The sequence below is a fragment of the Cebus imitator genome, unplaced genomic scaffold (genome assembly GCF_001604975.1).
Source record: "Cebus imitator isolate Cc_AM_T3 unplaced genomic scaffold, Cebus_imitator-1.0 Scaffold52, whole genome shotgun sequence".
In the NCBI taxonomy this organism is placed as follows: Eukaryota; Metazoa; Chordata; class Mammalia; order Primates; family Cebidae; genus Cebus; species Cebus imitator.
The window spans coordinates 7311885-7336636 of NW_016107367.1; the positions used below are offsets into that span (position 1 = coordinate 7311885).

Here is a 24752-nt window from a genome sequence, read left to right on the forward strand (position 1 = left end):
TCATACACTGATGAACATCCTTGTACATCCATTAGCATGTACATGCGTCCTTGTACACACATTGTTATTTACAACAGAAGGGCTCCCAGACTAAGGTAAAGCTGCCAACATTTCTGAGTCAATGAGTATGAACAGTGGATAGGATCAAATATCCCAGAAGAGTGACCCTAATTCCCACTGCCCACACTGCACATCACTGCACACGGGATGCCAGAATGTTTGCATCCATGGATCAGAACTTCCTTTTTCTGTTTCTAAAGGTTCTCTGCTGTGCAGACTTCAGGTGGGAGGTGGGGTGCTCCAAGGGAGGGGGTGATCCTGGACACAGCAGTGAAAAGGAGGCCCTTCCCTGCCCCAGCCCAGGAGGCCCATGTCCAGGCTTCCCAGCCTCCCCCAGGCCGTCTCCACAGGCAGAATGTGCATGTGCATTCCCAGGCTGGCACGGACACCTATTTGACCCATAATCGATGTTTCTTTTGAAGGGAACCTGAGTGAATGAACACGACACAGTGATGCCTGCATTGGGTGCATGAGACAGTAGTCTCTGTGGAGCTCCTGCTATGGTCAGGGGTTGTGCTAGAGATTGTAAAATACTTTCAATCACTCAACTATCCTGGCGGAGGCTACTACTGTAACCCCATTTTATAGATGGATAAGCAGAGGTCAAGGCCATAGCATTAATGTGTGGTGGTGTCAGGGTTGAGAGCCAGGGGTGTCTGACTGTGAGCCCAGGCACTCCCTGCTCTGCATGCAGCCCCATGGGCTCCAGGGTCAGGCTCCTGGAACATGGGAGGCACACAGGTGCCTGGGCAGCTGCTGTTCAGAAGCTCCCTGGCCCACCTTGAGTCTCACAAGGCTCTTCTTAAAGGATGACCATTACCAGGCATCAGGTGGTCCCTGAGCATCTGCTTTCAATGGGCTTCTGCCAGAAGGCACTCGGCACCTGTATTCCTAACATGGTGCTGTCCCTGAGGGACGGGACAGGGCAGTCGTTGACCTTGGGAGTGCAGTGACTGGGAGGGACTGCCGTGGGGTTCAGAGCAGGCCAAGTGCAGTTTCATCGGGGGGCTGCAGGTTACCATGCTGGGTTTATCCCTCGAGGGGTACATTTTTATATAAGTACTTCTTATATGTATAACATACTCCATTAATATATTTAAATTAAATATAACGACCAATGCAAACAAGAATATAACAACAGTTTTTTATGCTAAAAATATAATTTTAAGTGGAAATAAAAGAATTGCAGGTGGATGGGGTGCAGGAGAATCAGGCACATACCAGCTAATGGACAGCTTCCCGTTGCCTAGGCGACATCATCAGTGCCCTTGCCCGGCCTGTCCACAACAGACCACTCCCAGACCAAGGTAAAGCTGCCTGGTGGCCTCTTAGAAAGCAGGCTTAGGGTGGGAAGTAGTGCTTCCTTCCTCTTGGGCATGGTGAGGCTGCCGGGGCTTGTACTGCTCCCACATTCCCCGGTAGCCCCTGGCAGACTCCCCAGAATTAACCCGTGTTCCCGTCCCTTCCCACTCATTGCATGTCGCTCCTTCCTTGCCAGGACCATGCCGCTGGGTGCTCAGATAGACGCCTCCCTGGACTCCGCTCGTGGGATCTGACCCACTCTCCCACCCTGTGGAGCTCTCTGGGCATACGTCCTGTCTGTCTCCTCTCTTTAGGGCACATGTGAATGTGATGAGCATTTTCATCCAAATCACTGGGGAAAGAGGAAGAGAATCTGGACAGAGCCTTTTGTGGGGCCCACATGGGCCCTCCCGCCAACCAGGTCAGGGCAGTGCCCTCCAGCCTCTGCACCCCTCATTTCTCTGACTCCCTTCAGATATTTATTTAATGCCTCAGTTTCCTCCTTCTGCTGTGACTAATTGCCACAAGACAAGCACAGTGGCTGAAAGCAACACCAACTTATCATACGGTTTCAGAGATCTCACTAGACTAAAATTGAGGTGTTGGCAGAGCTGCACTTCTGGAGGCTCTAGGGGACAATCTGTTTTCTCGCCCTTCCCAGTTTCTAGAGGCCACCCACATTCCTGGGCTCATGACTTCTTCCTCCATCTTCAAAACCAACAGTGTGGCACCTTCCAATCTCTCTCTCATCTTCCAGCCTCGCTTTTAGAAGGGCACTTGTGATGACACTGGGCTCCCCTGGCTAATCCAGGCCACTCCACCCATCTCAAAATCCTTAATCACACCTGCAAAGTCCCTTTGGCCACGAATGGCAACCCATCCACAAGTTCTAGGAGTTAGGATGTGGACCTCTTGGAGAGGACATCATTCTGCTGACCATACCCCAGACTTCTGTTCCAGAAAGGAGGGAGGATGGTGTGCGTAACTGGATGTCCACCTCCCACTGGACAGAGAACTCTTGAAGGCAAGGATATGGCCTACTCATCACAAACTCCCTCAGCCCCATTCTTAACAAACAAATAAAAGCCACAGTAAAAGCATGTGTAATTAATGAATTTGAAATCAGCAGGAGGGTTTCCCACAGGTGGTACTTCATACACCCCAATCGTGGAACTCCCAGCTGTGGGACAGGCCTCATGGGGAGTCCCCTTTGCTGCACCTGTTGTCGGAGCTCAGAACTGCTAGAGAGAATGGTCAGTGTTGGGCGGATTCTGCTGTTTCGGAGCGTGGGAAATGAGGGTGGGTTCTGGTGTCAGAAAGCTCGGAGGTAAATCCTCTTTTGCCACATATGGTGACTCTTGGGTGAGTTACTTACCCACTTGCCTCAATTTCCCTTCTGTAAGTAATAAAGCCAGTGCAGTCCAACCAGTGAGACTGCTTCAAGCAGTGAATAAGATCATATATAATAAAGCATGGCCCAAGACAGTTACACAACAGTTACCAATATTCCTTCCCTCTGTTGTCCTTGTAGGAGAGTATTATATTCATCTCTTACCCAGCTGCTTAAGCCAAAGTGAGGAAATCAGGAACACAGCATTCCTGGTCATGTGCTTTTTGTGTGATAGATAACCAGATACTCATGTTCAGTTGTCAGCAGATGGCTGCCCGTGTCCCCCGTGTATGCTGAGACAGGTGGCTGAGAGGCGCTCCAAAGCTGGTCAGCCCTGTTGCTCCATCCGTCTATCTCAGGTTTCTTGGTTTTATTAACAAAATAAATTGATACTTTTTTTTCCTTTGTAAAATAGGTTCTAAATTGAAAGTGCTAAGTTAGACACAAAAATAACTTAAAACAGCAGGGTTCCATGACTTGAAAAAAAAAGTCAGTTCCAATTCCATCATTTGAAAGTTTCAAAAATTTGATCAGGAGCTGGCCTCTGGTCAGAATGAGGGGTACTGGCTGAGGTCATCTTGGAAGCAGGTGTCGAGAGAATGTCACTCTCAAAGCCCGCCCAACCAACTCCGGTCTATTTTAGCCACTTTTAAAGATGCCCATCTGGTGCAGCACACCACTGCTGGACACCAGCAACTCAGCTTCTTATACCAGCGGGCAGGGGTGGCCACCAGCCTTCAAGAGAACGGCATTCTTGGATGAGGTTTTGACTCAGAGCAGATTTGGGGCTGTGACCCTTAACCTTAAACCCTAGAAAAGCTACTGTGCAGAAGAGCGAGTGGCTTAAGGGGACAGAACAAGAAAACAGTCTCCTCTCGCTGAGTTAGACACCAGCAAGCAGGACAATACAGGATGACCTGGGGGGTGATGGGGGGCTTCTTTCCTTATCAGAGGAGATATTCACATCAAGATTTTTTTTAAAAAGCTGGCTGGGCACGGTGGCTCATGCCTGTAATCCCAGTGCTTTGGGAGGCCATGGTGGGAGGGTTGTTTGAGGCTACGACCTCAAGATCAATCTGGGTAACATAGTGAGACTCCATCTCTACAAAAAATTAAAAAAAAAAAACCTATCTGGATGTGGGGGTGCACACTTGTGGTCCCAGTTACTAGGGAGGCTGACGTGGGAGGATGGCCTGAACCCAGGAAATGAAGGCTGCAGTGGGGTAGGATGGCGCCACTGCACTCCAGTCGGGGCACCAGAGACCCTGCCTCAAAAAAAGAAAACAAAAAGCACTGTTGGCTTGTGGAAGAGAGAAAGCTGTATTTTCTGCCTACACCTTTCAGAAGGCAGGATCTTCCACGGCATCACAGTATCCCCAGTGCCTGGACTGGAGCGGCACTCAAAAAATATTTGGTGAATGAATGAATTCTAGGATCATCAGTCAAGAATCCTGAGGGCATGATGAGATTTGGCCCCAGGGCCAACATTGCCTCGTGGTGTCATCTAGGCCCATTTCTTAACCACCTCTGAAGCCGAGGTTTCTCAGTTAAAAGCGGAAAATATTAGCCGGGCATGGTGGTGTGTGCCTATAGTCCCAGTTACTTGGGAGGCTGAGGCAGGGGAATCGCTTGAAGCCTGAAGGTGGAAGTTGTAGTGAGCCGAGATAGCAGCACTGCACTCCAGCCTGGTGACAGAGTGAGACTCTGTCTCCAAAAAAAAAAAAAACGGGGAAAATAATAAAGACAGCCTTATAGAAGGGAGCTGCTGGGAGGTTCTCAGCACTGGATGAAAAATGCTTTCTTGGGGAAAAAGGCAAGTCACAGAATAAACTCAGATAGCACTCCTGATCAAAAACATGCATGCGTAATATTATTATGTATTGTGCATGGATTTATACATAAGTTAGTGAAAGTATCAACATGGATTGTGAAGCCAGATCCATGGTGGCGGCTACCTCTGGGAAAGGAGGAGATGGGACAAAGGAGGCTGATTTCATCTGCAGTCATTTCTTATAAGGCAAGACAAGGAAAACATGATAAAATATTATAAATGGCCTATTCTGGTCAGTGGGTGTATGAGTGTCTGTTATTTTTTGGTACTTTGCCTTGAAATTAAGAGCAGTGCATTGAGCATTGGAGCACACCACACACGTGATGGTTACAATTGATCGCGGCCGTGGGACTAAGTGTTCTCTGAATTCAGGAGGGTGTCCCAGGGAAGGTGACCCTTCCCTGCCCCACAGTGTTGGGGCACCGTGTGGCATGTGGTGGCTGAGTGCAGTGTGGGGGAGTCCCAGGTGGTTGGGCCATCGTGGACAATGAGACAGCCTCTCCCAGAAGCCTCAGAGGGCCCTGCCTTCCAGACAGTCTCCACCTTGCTCCCAGAGCAGAGCTGCTCCAAGGAGTAAGGGGGCCTTTAGGTCTCCACCTCTTCCAGTAAGGAAGAGACAGTAATATAATTCTAAGCTGCACCTCTACAAAGAAAGGAACGGAAAATGCTTTCAGAAGGAAATCTTTAAAGCGTGGTTATCAGAGAGGACCCTGGCAGGCCTTTCAGAGGCCAGGTAAACCTGAACCAACGAAAGTGTGATTGTGATGGCTTCTGATGCAGGGACCACCAGACCCTCCTCCCTTAAGTGAAATCTCAGTGCCCAGCTTGACCTCACCTGTCCTGCGGCACCCTGGCCCAGAACAGCTAAAATCTGATGTTCCTGGGCGGTGAATTTTAGAGTTAAATTTGTTTGGGGGTAAAGACAACTATGTCCCCAGTGGGCTGTGCTGCTCCCACACTACTCTGGGTCTGGAGACCTGAGATCTGGCCCTGCTCCAGCCCCACCTCATCTTGGAGCCTTACATACTGGGAAGCGGCTTGGATACCCAACCAAGCTAAGGTCAGAAGTCCCTGCCTAATACTAAGAAGGCTGAAGTCAGTTATAGGCCATAGACGGGCCTAAAGTGAGTGCCTGTGTGGCAAATATTGCCCTATAAACCTTCAATAAAATTCTCAAACAAAATATAAGTTGCCCAGTTAAATCTGAATTTCAAATAAACACCACCAAAACTTTTACCATAAGTATATCCCACATATTAGCATAAGTATATCCCACACATGGCATGGGATATACTTATTCTAAATAATTATTTGTTGTTTATCTGACAATGAAATTTAACTATGTGTCCTTTATTTGCTGCATCTGACAACTCTATGTGTGGCTAATCTAAAAAATAGCAGCAATTTCAGAATTTGCCCAAGGAAACACGCCTTCAGTTTTGTCTCTTCAGAACACACCATCTGTGGCCCAGGCTCTCTAGGGGACCTGGCACATTGGAAATCAGCAGGAACTGCTGGGAGGCTGGGCTCTGAAAGGTACAGTGGCCTCCTGATCTGGGACGTGTGGGACTGCAGGACCATGAACAGGCAGGCAGGTCTTACTGAAGGGATGGGCAGTGCCTGAAGAGGCCCCAAAAGGGGATGTGAGATCCTGGTGCCAGCCTAGTCTGCCTGCTGGACTGGGTCACTTCTGTTGCCGGGTCTGCTCCCTGTCTCAACACACGAACTCCAGTCTGGGACCCACAGGACCACGATGACAATAGGTGAATATGATAAAAGGCGCAGATAGAGTAAACCCAATGCAGACTACAGCTCAGAACCCTAGGCAGGTGTCGACAAGCAACGGCAGAGGACCCCGACAAGAAGACAGCAGCAGCTGGCTCGGGGAGAGAAGACAAATCTGGAGAAAGATGGGCTTCGTGAGCTCACTGGGGTTTGGTCTTCTTTATCTCCCAGGATTGAGCACAAAAGCTCTAGGAGAAACCCCCTCTCTCTAGACAGAAGACGAAGAAGCCAGGCTCTTGTGAGCTGACAGTTTGAGGGGAATCCCCAGTTTTTGCTTGTTTTCCCTTTTTTTTCTCTCCTGGCCCTGCCTCTCAAGACAGTGTCAGTTGTTGAGCTGTGTTGCCATGCTCTTGACGGCAGCAGTGACAGTGACCTAAACACTAGAGAAAACCCTTCCCGCTGGCCAGAGGAAGCGGGGGAAGGGCCCCACGGTCTGAAGAGTGTGGGGGCTCCCTTGATCTCTTCCATTTTCTCCTACAGCCTTGCCCACAGGGTGCCCCGGTGGTGAGACCTGTGCAGCAGGACAGGAAGATGCAGCAGGCAGAAACGCCGGCTTGGCAGCCGGAGGGTTAGGCAGGCAGTGTCAGGGAAATCCCAGAGGCTTTAGCTCATTAGCTATCCTTAGTGTATTTTATGTGTGGCCCAAGGCAATTCTCCTTCTTCCAATGTGGCCCAGGGAAGCCGAAAGGTTATGTGAACCTGTACACATTTTGGGTCACCCCAAACTGCATGCACGGAAGAGATTCAAAGAAGCACTGTAAAAGCTCTGATAGCTGAACTATGGCACAAACCCCTGCCATGTCAAGACTAACCCCTGAGAGGTGCACCTACAAGACAGACCCAAACGGCACTGCAAAGGCTTTACAGTCTGAACGACATGCAACCACTGCTTATAGCAGGCGGCAGAGAATTTTCAGGCCAGACCCAACCTGCTAAAACAAAGCACTTTTCTAACATTTTTAACATGATGCAGTGTACTAGTTTGCTCTGGCTGCTGTAACAAAGTACCCCAGACTGGGTGGCTTAAACAACAGAGATTTAGTTCCCCACAGTCCTGGAGGGTGGACGTCCAAGATCAAGGTGTCGGCAGGGCTGGTTTCTTCTGAGGCCTCTCTCCTTGTCGTGCAGGTGCACTTTCTCCCCTTGTCTTCACATGGTCTTCCCTCTGTGCATGTCTGTGTCCCAATTTCCTATTCTGATAAGGACCTCAATCATACTGAACTAGGACATACTCTGGTGACCCCATTTGAACTTAACCACCACCTTTAAAGACACTATCTCCAAATACAGTCACATCTAAGGTATTGGGGGTTAGGGCTTCAACATAGGCATGGTGAGGGGGCAACAACTCAGCCCATAGCCCCCAGCATCTCACAACATAATATCCCAAACTCCCAGAATCCAATCCAAAATTATCACACCTCAGCACTTCTCTCTTGGTATAGAAAGAAATAGGAAAACAAGGATACAGAAGACCTGTACACACCATCAACCAACAAGATCTAATTGACATATATTGAACCTTCCACCCGACAACAGAATACACATTCTTCTCAAGGGCACATGAAATTGTCACCAAGACAGACCATACCCTGGGCCATAAAGCAAACCTTCACAAGTTTAAAGGAATCAAAATCCTATGAAATGTGCTCTCTGATCATATTGGAATTAAACTAGGAGTCAATAACAGAAAGATATTGGGAAAATCTCCCAAAACTTGGAAGCTAAACCACATACTTCTAAATAATCCATGGGTCAAGAGGGAGGTCTCGAGGGCAACTACCAAATACTCTGAACTGAATAAAATTGAAAATACAAGTTATTAGCATGCATTGATGCAACTAAAGCAGTGCTTAGAGAAAAATTTATAGTCCTAATTGTTTATATGAGAAAAGAAGAAAGGTCTCAATTCAATAATCTAAACCAACCAAGCTTGTCCAAACCACGGCCCACGGGCTGCATGTAGCCCAGGATGGCTTTGAATGGGACCCAACACAAATCCATCAACTTAAAACATTACGAGATTTTCTTCTTTTTTCTTTTTTTTTTTTTTTTCATCAGCTATTGAATATTTTATGTGTGGCCCAAGGCAATTCTTATTCTTCCAATGTTTCCAGTGTGGCCCAAGGATGCCTTTAAAAGGTTGGACATCCCCGATCTAAACTATACCTTAAGAGCTTAGAAAGAGGAGAAGATTAAATTAAACCAAAAGCATACAGAAGGAAAGAAATAATAGAGATAAGAACAAAACTCAATAAAATTAAAAACAGAAACAAAAGAGAAAAATCAATGACGCTACAAACTGGTTCTTTTAAAAGATCAATAACATCGATAAACCTCTCACCAGACTGAGCAAGAAGAGAGAAAACACAAATTACCAATGTCAGAAATGGAAAAGGGACATCAAAAGGCAGACAATAAGGAATTACCGAGATGATTAAAAACAGCTACATACCCGTAGGTTTGACAATGTAGGTGAAATGAATCAGTTCCTTTAAAAACACAAATACCAAATCTTACTCAAGAAAAAAAGATAAGCCACACAGTCCTTATAGCTATTAAATAAATTAAAATTTTCGTTAAAAATCCCTGGGAAAAAATCACCAAATGATTTTGTTGAAGAATTTATCAAAAATATAAGGAAGAAAAATACCAATTGTAGACATTCTGTTCTAAAAAATAAGAGGAAGGAACACCTCCAACTCATTTTATGGAACCCTTCCCAAATCATCTTAATGAGGCAGCATTACTCTGCTAACAAAATCAAAGACATTATAGGAGCAGAAAACTGTGGATCAATATCTCAAATGAACACAGACCAAAAGCAGTCAACGAGATATTGGCAAATTGAATCCAGCAATATATAAACAAGATAATGCAAAGCATTCAAACATTCAACATTAAAAAAAAAAAAATCAATCCATATAATTCACGCCACACGGATAGAACTATGAAGAAACAAAACAACCATATCAATAGATGCAGAAAAAGCATTTGACAAAAATAAACATTCACTCATGATTAAGAACTCTTAGTCAACTAGAAATAGAAAGGAACTTCCTGGATCTGATAAAGAACATCTAGAAAACAAAACCAAAAAACCTATAGCTAACATCATACCTAATGGTGAAAGAGTGAATGCTTCTCCCTACGATCTAGGGAATGTAGGAAGATACCTAATCTCACCACTCCCATTCAAAATCACACTGAAAATTTGTGCCAGTACAATAAAGCAGGAAAAAGAAATAAAAGTCATATCTACATAGATGCCTTATATATAAAGAAGACATAAAACTACCTCTAACTGTAGAAGTCGTGATTGTCTATATAGAAAATCTCAAGGAATTTCAAAAAAATCATATGACTAATAACTGAATTTTGAAAGATCATAGAACACAAGGTAAATATTAAAAGATCAGTTGTATTTCTACACTCAAGCCACAAATAATATGAACATAAGCTAAAAAGCACCATTTACGACAACACCAAAAAATAAAACATCTAGTGTAGATCTAACAAAATATGTGTAAGATCCAAATGCCAAAAACAACATACTGATGAGATAATGAAGAAGATGTATAAATGGAAATAAATGGAAGAAAATAAATGGAGAGAAATACTATGGTCATGAACTCAAAGACTCTATATTGCTAAGATGTGAATTCTCCCCAGATTGATGTAGAACCTCAGTGCCATCACAGCAAGAATATTTGTCGATGCCAACAAGCTGATTCAAACATTTATTTGCAAAGGCAAAGGACTAAGCATAGTTAAAACACTTTTGAAAAAGAAAACAAATTTGGTGAACTCATGCTACTGTATTTTGAGACTTATTATAAAGCTGCAGTTATCAAGACAGTGTAGTGTTAGCAAAAGGATGGATACATACATTAAATGGAGGGTCCAGAAATTAGATGTGCATAATATGTCCAATTAATTTTTGAAAAAATTGCAGAGGCAATTCAATGGAGAAAGGATAATCTTTTCAATAAATGATGCTTGGACAAGTGAACATCAATATGCAATGATGCAGAGAGAGATAGATATGTGAACTTGGAACACAATCTCTTACACAAAAATTATAAAACAGCAGCAGCAACGAAAACAAAACTCATGCCTTATACGAACAATTCAAAATGGATCTTAGACCTAAAAGAAATCATAAAACTATAATACCTTTACAAAAATGCATAAGAGAAAAATGCCTTTAACCTTGTGTTAGGCAGAGTTATTAGATCCAACATCAAAAGCATAACCCATACAAGAAAACACTGCAAACAGGATTTTATTAAAATTAAAAATGTTTTCTCCATGAAAAACACCATCAAGAGAATGAAAAGACAAGCCACAGGCTCGAAGAAAATATTTACAAAACATCTATCTGACAAAGAATTTATAAGTAGAATATATAAAGAACACTGAAAACTCAGCAACAAGAAAACAACCCACTTTTTGTTACTTCAACTTCTATTTTAAGTTCTGGGGTCCATGTGCAGGATGTGCAGGTTTGTTACATTGGTTAACACGTGCCATGTGGTTTGCTGCACAGATCAGCCCATTACCTAGGTATTATGCCTAGCCTCCGTTAGCTATTCTTCCTGATGCTCTCCCTTCTCCCACCCTTCCTAACAGGACCCAGTGTTTTGTTCCGCCCATGTGTCCATGTGTTGTCATTGTTCAGCTCCCACTTATAAGCGAGAACATTCAATATCTGGTTTTCTGTTTCTGTTAGGTTGCTGAGGATTAACAACTTCCAGCTCCATCCATGTCCCTGCAGAGGACATGCTCTCATTCCTTTTTATGCCTGTGTAGTATTCCACGGTGTATATGTACCACATTTTCTTTATCCAGTCTGTCATCAATGGGCATTTGGGTTGATTCCATGTCTTTGCTATTGTGAATAGGGCTGCAATGAACATACACATGCAGGTATCTTTATAATAGAATAATTTATTATATATTCCTTTGGGTATAGGCCCAATAATGGGATAGCTGGGTCAAATGGTATTTCTGCTTCTAGATCTTTGAGGAACTGCCACACTGTCTTCCACAATGGCTGAGCTAATTTACACTCCCAGCAACAGTGTAAAAGCATTCTTTTTCTTTACAACATGTCAGCATCTGTTGTTTCTTAACTTTTTAATAATCACCATTCTGACCGACATGAGATGATATCTCACTGTGGTTTTGATTTGCATTTCTCTAATGATCAGTGATGTTGAACTTTTTTTCATGTTTGTTGGCCATGAAATGTCTTCTTTTGAGAAGTGCCTGCTCATGTCTTTTGCCCACTTTTTAATGGTATTGGAAAACAATCCACTTTTAAAAATTGGTAAAAGATCTGAACAGCTAAATAGGAGATATGTCACTGAACAAGAAATATATACAGAGGGCAAATAAACACTTGAAAAGGTGTTCATCATCATTAATTAAGGAAATGTAAATTAAAACCACCATGAGATAACTCTACACATCTATCACAATGGCTAACCTTTTTTTTTAATTAACAAAATTGTTTTTACTAAGTTTTGGTGAGAAAGTGGAGCAACCGGAACTCTTGCACCTTGCTGTGGGAAGCAATGATGCAGCCATTTAAAGAAGACAGTTTAGCCAGTTCTTACAAAATTAAACATATGTTTTTCATATGACCCAGAAATCCCACTTCTACATATTTACCCAAGAGGAATAAAGACTTATGTTCACCAAAAACCTGTGTGCAAATGTTTACAATAGCTTTATTCCTAAGTGCCCACACTGGTAACAATGAAAATGTCTTTCAACTGGTGAATGGGTGAACTACCATCCATTCACACAATAGAATACCACTCGGCGATAAAAATGAACAAGTTACTGACGTCCACAACGACATGGGTGAATCTCAAATGCATTTGGTTACACTGAATGAAGCCATATGGGAAAGGCCATTTAGATGGTATTCTGGATGAGGCAAAAAACAATGGGGTGGACAACAGCAGACAGGGGTGTGTAGGGTAGGGGGTTGTTGACTGTAAGGGACAGCAGGAGGAGATATTTTGGGGTGATGGAAAGTTCTACATTTTGATTATGCTCATGGTCACAGGGTTCTGTGCATCTGTTAAAAGTTAGAGAAACATATCATCCCCCTCCCAAAAAATTAATTTTCTGGTATGCATATTAGCAAGTAAATCAAAAGTGCACCTGGGAAGGAGACTCTGGCATTTGCTCTGAGCCAGGCACTGTGGCAAGCCCAGCATTCATCATTCCATGCAGTCCTCAGGGCCCCTGGGAGGTGGTGGTAGCTTTCCCACTGCACAGACTCAGCTGAGGCCCAAGCGCCCAGAGCCAGGCTGGACCCCAACCCATGTCTGCCTCCACATCACAAGCTCTTTCTACAGTGCTGAGATGTTACTGCATATATGACAAAGATGCTTGGCAAATAGAGACTCAGTGGACCTCGGCCCATGGCAGAGGTTACTGTGGCATTTCGACAGGCCTGCAGAGGACCTGCAGAACGTGTGACAACTTTCCTGAGGATGCACTCAGAAGGATTCTCCAACAGCATGGGCATGGTTCCCGGAGTCCCTGGCCTTTCCATTCACATCCCCACCTTAAACCTAATGGCCGTTCCAACCTAGGGGCTCTCTTGAGCCCTGCATGCCCAGTGTGGAGTCTGAGTCAGAGCTTCCAGAAAGAGCTTCTCCCTTCACACCAGGCCTCCCTCCGCTTCTCTGTGAGGCTACATTCATATGGCTCTCCCATGCATGCCCTGGAGCTTTGCTGAGGCTCGAGCTGGTTGATTTTAGCAAAAGTCCTTTGTGACAAAGGTCCAGGGCTGGAAAGGCACAAGGCAGGGTGGACGTCCACCAGCCCTGGCAGGGCAGCCTGTGTGTCCCACCTCCCTGCAGCTGTCCACACTCCCCCTGGGGCCGGTCTCTTGCTGAGACACCTGGGGCTCTCATCACCACAGAGCAGGGCTCAGCTTCCCAAGGTTGAGTGGCACCATCCCTCAGGGTGGCAACAGGCTGGGTCCACAGGCTGCCACCTGGAACCCCATCAGGAGAGAGGCTGGGACTGTGGCAAGTTGGTCAAAGACTGGAGATCCCCGCTGGGCAGTGTGTGTGTTTATGGCTTAATTGGGGCAACAGCAGCAGTGATGATGGCAATCAGAATGCTTGAGTTTATGCCACTAACTCCGGGGAAGGCAGAGAAGAGAAGGGGCTTGCTCAGGGCATTTCACTATAGGAGAAAAACCCCTGGTGATGAAGGCTTGGAGGGAGACATGGGCAACAGAGGGAGAGTGTTATGGTTTGGCTGTGTTCTCACCCAAATCTCATCTGGAATTGTAGCTCCCCAAATCCCCATGCGTTGTGGGAGGGATCTGGTGGGAGGTAATTGGATCAGAGGGGCAGTTAACCCCCTGATGCTGTTCTCGTGATGTGAGTGAGTTCTCACACCATCTGATGGCTTTATAAAGTGGCTTTCCCCTCTTTTTCTCAGCACTTCTCCTTCCTGCCATCATGTGAAGAAAAACATGTTTGCTTCCCCCTCCGCCATGATTGTAAGTTTACTGAGGCCTCCCCAGCTATGTGGAATTGTGAGTCAATTAAACCTCTTTCCCTTATAAATTACCCAATCTCAGGTATGTCTTTATTATCATTATGATAGTAGGCTGATTCAAACCTCACTGGATGTTGCTTCCCCATCTCAGCACATCACCAAAGGCTCAGAGTAAGCTCAGCTGTCTCTGCAAACTGCAGACAATGATCAATGACCTTCACAGCACAGCAGTCATTAACTCACAGTGGCTTAGCTGCCTTCCAGAGATCCTACCACCCTAGGGATGAAGAAACTAAGGTGATTCAGGTACACCCCACAAAGATGCAGGGCATGCAGCTACATCCCTGCACACCTTCCATCTGAATCTTCAGAACTGCCAGTGACTCTGGTGGGGTAATTTCTATCCATCCCTTTAACAAAAGGGGATGCAGAAACTGCCTCTAGAAAAGGTTAAGTGATGTGCCTAAGGTTAGTCCCTCAGCTAACAAGGAGTAGAAGGGGTCAGCGTGTGTGTGTGTGTGTGTGTGTGTGTGTGTGCACATGCACGTGCCTGCACACGCACGCATGCATAAATGTGTGTGTGAGAGAGAGACAGAGAGAGAGAGAGAGATAGAGAGAGAGAGAGAGACTTCATGTATGCAGGCGAATGAACCTTTGCAATCCACACACCAGTTCAAATCAGAATCTGGGTTTCCTGGTACATGCTTCAAGTGTCTCCTCCTCCTGAGGACTTGTGTTTCTACAAACATGGCTGCAGTTTTATCTCCACAGGCTTCTTCAAGGAGAGAGAAAAGGAGAGACCTTTAGTTGGTGCAGAAGGAGAAGAATGAGGTGGCAATAGATAACTGGCTCCAGAGAGGGAAGGCTGGGCTGAGGTCAGCTCCAGCGATCCAAGGGAAGGATGGCTACCTGGCTATGATACACGGAGATGGGCAATCGATTATTTAAAAAGTAAACAACCAGATAAGGACCGTAGGACTCTAGGCACCTAGACTTAGTCACCAAGGAAAATGGACAATTCCAAGGGCACAACCCAAGTGCCCTCCACAGTGGAAAACCCTCCTTTGTCCACAGGGTTCCTACCTCATACTCCTGGTTTAGCCCCAGCTACAAGTGGAGGTGAGGTCTGGGGGTGCATTTCAGCGAATCTGCCTGGCTTAGTACAAAAGCTGACCCATGTTCCTGGGGAAGGGCTCTCAGGTGTGGAATATTAAGCGGAAGCAGGATGATGGAATGCGCTGTGCATTTCCTCCCCGGGGTCTTTGGAAGGCCCTGGAAGAAATGCTAACAAGCACAAGGTTGAAGACTTCTCCTCAATGAGAAGTCTGTGCCAAGAGCATCAAAATAAACTTCCAGCCTTAAAAAATAAAGGTTGGTTGGCGTTTGCTGGGAAGAAGGGATCTCACAGTAGAAAGCCATCCTCTCTAAAACAATACATATTGAGGTTCTTTAAAACTTAACCCCACGTCATCAAGGCCTTCAACTCCATTACACAAGCAACTCATGGAAGGCCACGGGCATATATCAGTCTCTGAGCCCTGGGCTTTTGAGGCCAGTGGAGGAGGCTGAAGCCTTTGAAAGCCACCTGCCTGCCCAGGCTGACTGCCCCAGCTCCAAACTGGGCTGCCAGCTTCGTGCACATCACATGCATGCCCTGGCTAATCATGGTGTGCTTCACAGGGAGGTGGAGGTGGTATCTTCCCACCACACAGGTATTAGAAATGAGGCTTTGATGGTTTAAATATTTCCAAAGAACCAGAACTTGAATTCAAACTGACTGAGTATCACGGTATATTCTGCAAGATTCCAGGATTATAAAAATCAATAGTCTCTACCAAATCTGTATTAGTCGATTAGTCTGGATTCTCCAGAGAAACAGAACCAATAACCTATATTAAGAGATTATACACACACACACACACACACACACACACACACACACATACACACAAAGAGATTTATTATGAAGAATTGGCTTATGCAATTATGGAGGCTGAGAAATTCCACCATGTGCCATCAGCAAGCTGGAGACCCAGGGAAGCTGGTGCTAAAATTCATTCTTAATTCCAAAGGCCTGAGAACCAGAGGAGCTGAGCAGGTAAAACCCAATCCAAGAGTGGAAGACAATGTCCCAGATGAAGCAGACAGGCAGGGGATAAAAGGGACGAATTCCGCTCTCCTTCTTCCTCAGTGGGCTGATTGATGCCACCCACATTGGGGAGGGCCATCTACTCTGCTTGGTCCGTGGATTCAAATGCTAACCTCATCCAGAAACACCATCATGGACACACCCAATCTGGGCACCCCAGGGTGCAGCCAAGTTGACACCTTAAATGAACCATCGCAGTCCCCTGGTGCTCGGCACGGCGCCTGGAGCACAGCATGTGCTCCAGGTGACAGCTAATGGGCAGAACTTGGCAGAGAAACCAGGTGCATAGGCTTTTGCTGATGAATGCGGCCATGCTGTTCTCCCAGGGGTATTAAGCAGCTGCTGCTCCCTACATGGTCCGTGTGCTCCTCCTGATAGAGGTGGAAATAGAGAGCTCCAAAGAGTCCGTCCCTGCTTTGGTCTCATCTGGAAGTAAGAAATCCTTTTCTACTCCCTGTAGAGGGTATCAGCGGGTTGGGTCTGCCTCTTTCTACAGACAGGGAGGTTGAAGGCTGGAACCAGCTCCCATGCATCTGCAGTGAGTGCCCGCCAGATGGGGCATGGAGCACCCTGCCTAAAATCACTCACATCACACACCTGGGAATGGCTCCCAGGCCTCCTCTGATCCCCAAACCCCAAAGCCTTTCTCATTAAACTCGTCTAGCCCTGCAACATGTTGGGGTGACATCCTGCAGAGAATTGTTCTCCAAATCTGGCTGTTTTGCAAAGAAAAAGAAAACAAAACCTAATTTTGCCCTTTCATTCAGGTTTCCAACGCACAGGGAGCTGCCGACCCTTTTTGGGCTGTTTGCTCATTCAGGCTGCAGTTAAGGGCAAGATTTGCTACTGGATATCAGTACTTGCCACTCTCCTTGGCTAATGTTTCTGTGCTGCAGAGTCTTCAATTTACAGTGAGGTAGATGAAATAAAAATGAAAGCTAATATTTATTGAGAGCCTGCTCTATACCAGGTATGACCTGAGCACTTTATAGGCATGACTGCGTTTTATTATTGCAACCCTATAAGGTGGGTGCTATCATCACCCTTGTTTGACAGGTGAGGACACAGGCACACATGGTAAAGAAGACACAACCCTCTGGAACCCCTGTGTGGCCACTTCCAGGTGCTAACATTGTGCAGGAAAAGGAGGGCTGCTTTCTTCCCTCAAAGGGCACCTAAGCTGGCAGGGAAGGTAGAGGGCATGCCTACAACATTCCAAATGTGACCAGGCACAATGACACTGGGACCTGCACCGAGCGCACGCTAATTTTTAGAGCAGTGTTCATGTTTGTTGTGTGCCTCCCCTGTGAGCACTTTACCACTGTGCTATCTTTCTGGTTCAGCGGAAGCTCTCAAAAGGGATCCCACCCAGAGCCCAGGGATGGCAATGGTTTCAGATCCAGTCCCCATGCATTGGCCACACTGGCTTTCCTATCTCCCCATGAACTGACATGCCAGGTGAGCTCAGGCGGCCGCCTTGCTGCTGGCATGACTGCCTTTGACGGAAGTGCTGGCCTGCCCCTCCACTGCCTGCAGGTCCCTCCATCTGTGCTCAATTTTTCCCCTGAGCCCCTCTGGGCACCCCAGCATCTAGGCAGGGAGACACAGTATCTTTGGAGTAACAGCTGCTCTAACTGGGACTGACTGGTGTCCCCCAATTTTTACAACAGCTCAGCAAGAGATGGCTCAGAGAGGGATGTTCACTTCCTTGAACTGGCACAGCTCATATGTAATTGATCAGGAATCAAAATCTAGATCTACCGACTCCTAACTCTCCTCACTCCGGGCTGAATTAACAGCTTTCTCTGCTGGGGTCCTACACTAATTTATTCCTAGAACTGACAAAATATTCATTACATTACATGTATTATAGTACATTGTATTAAAATTATGTTACAATATATTATGTTATGTCACATTACCTTATAGATACATGTGTACTTATTTTACATTATAGTTAGCTGTATATTTGTCTATTTTTCTTAGGGATTGTGAGCTCTTTAAGGATATGAGTTGAGTCTAAGTTCTCTTTGAATCCCAGTGCCTAGCACATCTACTGACATAGAGCACATGCTAAAAACATTTTTTTATTTAAAAAAAGTTTACTCAGTCAATTGCTGTGTGTTGAGCTACTCGTTGTGGTATATACATGGTGGAGGAGATGGACCAATTTTCTGTGTGTTCGACAAGCCTAGACCCACAGTAGGACTCAGGGAAATAAAGATATTTTTGGAAAGTCTGAGAGCATTACAGAATTTAGAGGAAAGCACAAATTCACCTCTTCTGAAAGCGTTGCCATAGTAACTGAGCACAACGCAGGGGGAGAAAACGCAGTCTCATCAGAGCACATCATCGTAGATTAGCAATAATCGAGGGAGCACTTGCCCTGTGGGGACAGCAAGGCTCAGACGATGTGGTCCAGGGCCCTGGGGACCTTGTCCTCCACACGCATCCCACAATCCATGGTAAGAAGTCAGGGGACCAGGACAAGGCACAGAGCAGGATGGCTAAGAACCTCAAAGAGAAACAGCCAAGGCCAATTTGAGACGCCCCACCTCCCTGGCTGTACCTGCGGAGCTCCTCCACCTGGCTATGGCTTCCTGAGGTAGAATAAGGGGGAGAAGGCTGTGCCTCTGTTGGTTCAGCTATGAGAAGTTCGGGTCAGTCTCACTGAATCTCAGCAGTCAAGCAAAGCAAAGAGGATGGGAAATTTAAAAATTTTCCCTTAGGGAACAGCTGGCAAAGGTTGTCATAAATTAGTATTTATTCTACCCCAATTAACTTGATAGCATCTTTGAAGTGATTCAGCAGTATTATTGGAACCAAATGGGTGTCCCCTATGTGGGCCAGCAGCCTTCTAATCAGATTAAATTCCTTTCCACTGCGCAGAGAAAGTCTCTGGGCCTTAGGAGGATGGGTGGGGAATTTGTTTGTTCAATTGTTATCTCATTCATTGGCTAAACAGACATTTTACTGAGCACCTACTACATGCCAGGGGGTCAGGTTGGAAGCCAGAGGTAACAAGAGAAAAACTATGTAATCCTTATTTTGGAGGAAGAGAAAGAGAAAGGCAAAGGCAGGGGTGGGGGGTTGAGGGGGGTGTGGTGACGAAGGCTAAGAGGACAGGACAAAAGGAATAAAATGAAATTGAACATCATTCTCCCTCGGTGAGCACACACATCCTGGAGTGACGTGGGGAGCCAGGGCAATGGCAAGCCCAGTTTGTTCACCTCCCTAAGTGGGTCCTTTTGGTTTATTTTTAAACTTCCTCTCCTCTATATGGCAAAATTGCCTTTAGTAGTAATCATGGCATGAAACAACAGCAACAGAAGGCCAAATTGTCCACTAGAGGTGCACATCGGAGTCTCCAAGGGAACGTTATAAGACGCTAGAGTATCCTCCAGCCAGCGTAGCTCTCAGGGGAATGCACTGCACCCTCTTCCCAGGGGCTCCTGTATGAGCAGAAGAGGAAGGCCCAGAGGTGGCTGTCCTGTGCCAACACAATCCGGCTCAGGACCCTGCAGCCTCAGCCAGTACACCCAGCTGGGTCAGAAGCAAGAGAAAGACTCCCCCCACTCTACACATCACGTCCAGGAAGTCATATCAGAATGCCCTACCTGTGTAAGGGAGGAAGAAAGCACACCGGGTAAGGAGGAGGACAGGACCAGAGGAGCTAAGGGAGGTGGCGCCATGTGTGTGTACAATCCCTGCCAACCAGCGAGCCCGTTCAACAGAGCTGGCCTGAACGGAATCCCAGCACAGAAAATGCAAAATGCCAGGAAAGCAAAAAAAGACCAGGGTGTGACTTTTTAAATTTTATTTATTTATTTTATTTTTCCATAAGTTATTGGGGTACAGGAGACATTTGGTTACATGAGTAAGTTCTTTAGTGGTGATCTGCGGGATTTTGGTGCACCCACCACCCAAGCCGTATACACTGCACCATATTTGTAGTCTTTCACGTACCCCTTCCACTCTTCCCCCCAAGTCCCCAAAGTACATTGTATCATTCTTATGCCTTTGCATCCTCACAGCTTAGCTCGCACATATCGGTAAGAACACACTATGTTGGTTTTCCATTCCTGAGTTACTTCACTTAGAATAATAGTCTCCAATCTCATCTAGGTTGCTGCAAATGCTGTTAATTCATTCCTTTTTATGGCCGTCTAGTATTCCATCATATATATCTATATATCTATATCTATCTATCTATCTATCTATCTATATGCACCACAGTTTCTTTATCCACTCATTGATTGATGGGCATTTGGGTTAGTTCCATGATTTTGCAATTGTGAATTGTGCTGCTATAAACATTCATATGCGTATCTTTTTTGTATAATGACTTCTTTTCCTCTGGGTAGATACCCAGCAGTGGCATTGCTGGACCAAAAGGTAGTTCTACTTTTAGTTCTTTAAGGAATCTCCACACTGTTTTCTGTCGTGGTTGTGCTCATTTACATTCCCACCAGCAGTGTAGGAATGTTCCCTGTTTACTGCATCCATGCCAACAACTACTGTTTTTTGATTATATTATTATGGCCATTCTTGCAGGAATAAGGTGGTATCGCATTGTGGTTTTGATTTGCATTTCCCTGATGATTAGTGATGTTGAGCGTTTTTCATGTACTTGTTGGCCATTTCTATATCTTCTTTTGAGAATTGTCTATTCATATCCTTAGCCCAATTTTGATGGGATTTCTTGCTTGTTTCTTGCTGATTTGTTTGAGTTCATTGTAGATTCTGGATATTAGTCCTTTGTCAGATGTATAGATTGTGAAGATTTTCTCCCACTCTGTAGCTTGTCTGTTTACTCTGCTGTTCCTTTTGCCATGCGAAAGCTCTTTAGTTTAATTAGGTCCCAGCTCTTTATCTTTGTTTTTATTGCATTTCCTTTTGGGTTGCTGGTCATGAAATCCTTGCCTAAGTCAATGTAGGGACGTGTCTTTTGTTGTTCCTTGAAAGAATGCCATATGGCCAGGCATGGTGGCTCATGCCTGTAATCCCAGCATTTTGAGAGACTGAGGCAGATGGATCACCTGAGGTCAGGAGTTTGAGACCAGCCTGGCCAACATAGTGAAACCCGTCTCCACTAAAAATACAAAAATTAGACAGGTGTGGTGGCGTTTGCCTGTTGTCCCAGCTACTAGGGAGGCTGAGGCAGGAGAACTGCTTGAACCCAGAAGGTGGAGGTTGCAGTGAGCCAAGACTGTGCCACTGCACTCCAGCCTCTGGAGTCACAGCGAGACTCTGTCTTAAATAAAAATAAAAAAAAAAAAAAAAAAAAAAAAAAAAAAAAAAAAAAAAAAAAAAAAAAAAAAAAAAAAAAAAAAAAAAAAAAAAAAAGGATGCCACAGTCCTGTTCCTCAGGTGGACAGCACTTTTTGAGAGGTCACTTCTTATCAGGAACGTCCATTCTATTCACCCTCTGTTCCTGAGGGCGGCCAGCCACCATGGGGGCCATGGAGATGGGACTTGGACAGTAGTAAGGAGACCTGAGGCCTGCCCCAGCTGCTAGTCAATGCTGCTACATAGCTCCCTGGCCTCTGCTTACCCAGCTTTCAAACAGACAAGACGATCCCAATCTCATCCACCTCCCAAACTCTTTACAAGCACCAGATGAAAAAATTTTTTCTGTGATAAAGGTACTGACACCCACTCTTTTTGTGATTCTGGGCAAAGAGGGTCTGTGGTGTCTCTTTGATCCTCAGTGTTTTGCACACAGCAGGCACTCAATAAATGCTCAGTGGCTTGTCTGGGCAAAATCAAGTCTATATTATGCTCCATAGGTAACCTGTCTGTTGGAGAAAAAAGCCATCTCAGAAACAAGATTAGATTCATCCTGAGAGTATGTAAGGGCACTCCGAAGGCCAAGAAAGAACATACCTGCCAGCCCAGCAGTGAAGACAGTACTTTAATCCTCTGTTGGAAAACCTGGGTCCAGTTGCCAAAATGTTTGGCAAAAGCATCTGGACTATTCCCTAGGGGATCTGACACGGATGCAGCTCAGGGCGGTAGAATTGTGAGGATGTGAGTGTTAGCAGCCGTGAGCCAGGAGCTGGGCAGGAGGACTTTTCGTTAAGAGGCAGAAAATGCCTTCTTTCCAATTGAAACAGACAGTGCTGGTGTTTCAAATTATTAACATAAAGACACAAGTGGAGGGCTGCAATCTCCATGTCAGCTTTTGCAAGAGACAGGGGAAATAGAGGTAGGTTAACGAAAGGAAAACGCAAAGATCCATTGGTCCTTTCTGCTTTCTTTCTTGATTAAAGGGGAACATTTAGAGATGGTGATGCTCATCTCGCGGTTGAGGTTGGGGTTCAGGGTGGGGTGCAAAGTCAGTCTTTCTCTCCAACTGGTAGCACGGCCACAGATCCACTCCTTCACTCCAAGCCCGTTTTCTTTACCTGACCTGTGATTCAACACCCCGATGGGCGGACTATGGAACGTTCAGAAATGACATAGGCACATGGCGGGGACGCAATCCATGGAGCGACTTGCTGGAGAAAAGCCATGGGCAGACAGGAAAAGCTGCCTGCAAGGACTGTTGACTTCAAAATGTGCCAAAAACTGGACCAGCCGAGTTTATCCTGAGGAAGTTTGATTAGCTCCTCAATAAGGGGGAATGTGGTGACTGAGATAGAAGACAAAGTATTAGAGTAATTTTTCTGTTGAGGGTTTGTAAGAAAGCTGTGGAATTATGCTGAGATGTTTATGTATTTATTTATTTATTTTTAGAGACAGGGTCTGACTCTGCCACCCAAGTTGAATGCAGTTGTGTGATCTTGGCTTACTGTAACCTTGAACTCCTGGGCTCAAGCAATCCTCCCACCTCAGCCTCTCAAGTAGCTAAAACCATAGGCGTGCACCACCACATCCAGCTAACTTTTTATGTTTTATAAAGACACAGTTCTCACTATGTTGCCCTGGCTGGTCTCCAACTCCTGGCCTCAAGCCATCCTCCTGCCTGAGCCTCCCAAAGTGTTGGGATTACAGGTGTGAGCCACTGCACCCATCCTGAGATGCTTATTTCTTTAAATATTGCCCACTCAAAGGCATCATCTGTTACATGCTGCTTACATGGTGGCTAATTCGTGCTACTAAAAGAAAATACAGTAAGTTAAACACATACAATCAGACCCCAGTGAATCATATTTGCTACTGCAGACATTCATCACACACAGCTCTAGCTCTGGCAGTGGGCTCTCCAGGCAGCCACACTTGCTGTTTGTCACACACACAGGTAGCTCCTTAAATAAACCTATGAACTAAAATAAGGGGTGTGAATACACATGCCCAATGGCAACAGATAACACCAACCCCAGCTACTCCAACAGACAGCAGGTGCAGGAACAAAGAGCTGGGCCATCTGTACCCCATGTCTGACTTGGCTACCAAGGAGCTATGTGACTGTGGACTAATCCCTCATCTCTCTGGGTCTTATCTTTCTTATCTCTAAATGTGAGTAATAAAATATTTCCCTCCTTGAGGTGCTGTGGGGACTTCTTGAGCTGACAGAAAAAAGCCCTGAGGACGAGGCCCAGTGCATGGTATTGGGCACAGAACCTGGCATCAGGTAAGTCGTAAGTTAATAAGCTGCTGTTGCTTTTAGTTTTAATAGCATTAGTAGTAGCAGGTGATGGTGGTGGCACTGTCCTTGTTTTTACTATTTTAAGATGGTGCATGTTCTAGAAAGAACTTTTGCAGACTTGAGACTTATGAGCTTACTGTTTTCCTTCCAATTCAAAGGTCTACAGCAAATACACAATGGAAATGGGCAGGGTGTGTCTGGGGGCTCAGGGAACCCTTTACCCAGACACTTCCCGTCTCAGCTCCTTGGACGTTCGGCACGGGAGATGTTGGACTTACTCCTCCTTAGACAGATGTGTTTGCTGGATCTGCTCATGCTGGGCTGAGTCCCTGGCATGGGCAGGGTGAGTAGGAAGAGGCCTCTGGCCAAAGGATAGAGGTGAAGTTCCTGCCTCTTTCAGGCATGCAGCTTGGGAATTAGGGGTGGCCGAGGAGGACATCAAGTGAATGGGTGAGGCGAGGGAGAAAGGCAGTGAGGAAGGACACTGCTCTGTTAGGGAGCTGAGCCCTGAGTCCCCAGCCGGTAGCATGAGAATGAGGGTGCAGTGGATGAAAAATGTGCTGAATCAACTCAACATTCTCTTTAGCCACTCAAGCAACAAACGCACAGGGCGCTGGAACTCTCTACAAGTCACAAAGCATGTTGCAGCTCCCTTGGCTGGTCAGTGTTTGTTGTGCCAATAGAATGGCTGTCACCCCAATTTTACTGTTGCAGAGATGGTGGCTGTAGGGGGCCACCTTTGCAGAGGTCCCACAGCCAGTGTGGGGGCCAGTAGAGACCTGGGCCTGCGACCCCAATCTCACCTCCTTCTGCCAGTCGATTTGTGCACAATCGACTTCATACCAGCCCTATGTCCTGTGCTGTGGGAGCCACACAAGAACCAGCCAATCACCTGCACAAATGACTATCTAGCAGATAGGGAGGGAGAAGTCCCCAGGAATGCTACAGAAGAGCTCTGGCCACTTGGAAGAAAGGACAGCGTCTTAGTGTGTGGGACCCAGACACCTGGGATGGTGAGAAGGGGGTTCTGAATCCAATGAAGGTGGGGAGGGGGGGCATCCCAGGGAAAAGGCACTGAGAGTCTGAGGCGGCACCATCGGGAGCTGTG

The 24752-nt window shown here is 45.8% G+C and overlaps 1 protein-coding gene across 3 annotated transcripts in view; it reads right to left on the reverse strand.

Annotated features, from left to right (window-relative positions):
* Nucleotides 1–24752, reverse strand: part of CUNH14orf132 (chromosome unknown C14orf132 homolog) — a 47604-nt gene that overhangs the window by 1631 nt on the left and 21221 nt on the right. Inside the window, exon 1 of one of the 3 annotated variants that reach the window (XM_037738349.1) lies at nt 14028–14052. The exons of 1 other annotated variant lie outside the window; for it this stretch is intronic. The gene's annotated coding sequence lies outside the window, so the exon portion shown is untranslated. Of the gene's footprint in view, nt 1–2737; nt 2774–14027; nt 14053–24752 lie in introns of those variants that run through there. One more of the 3 variants, XM_037738350.1, reaches the window with a different exon arrangement.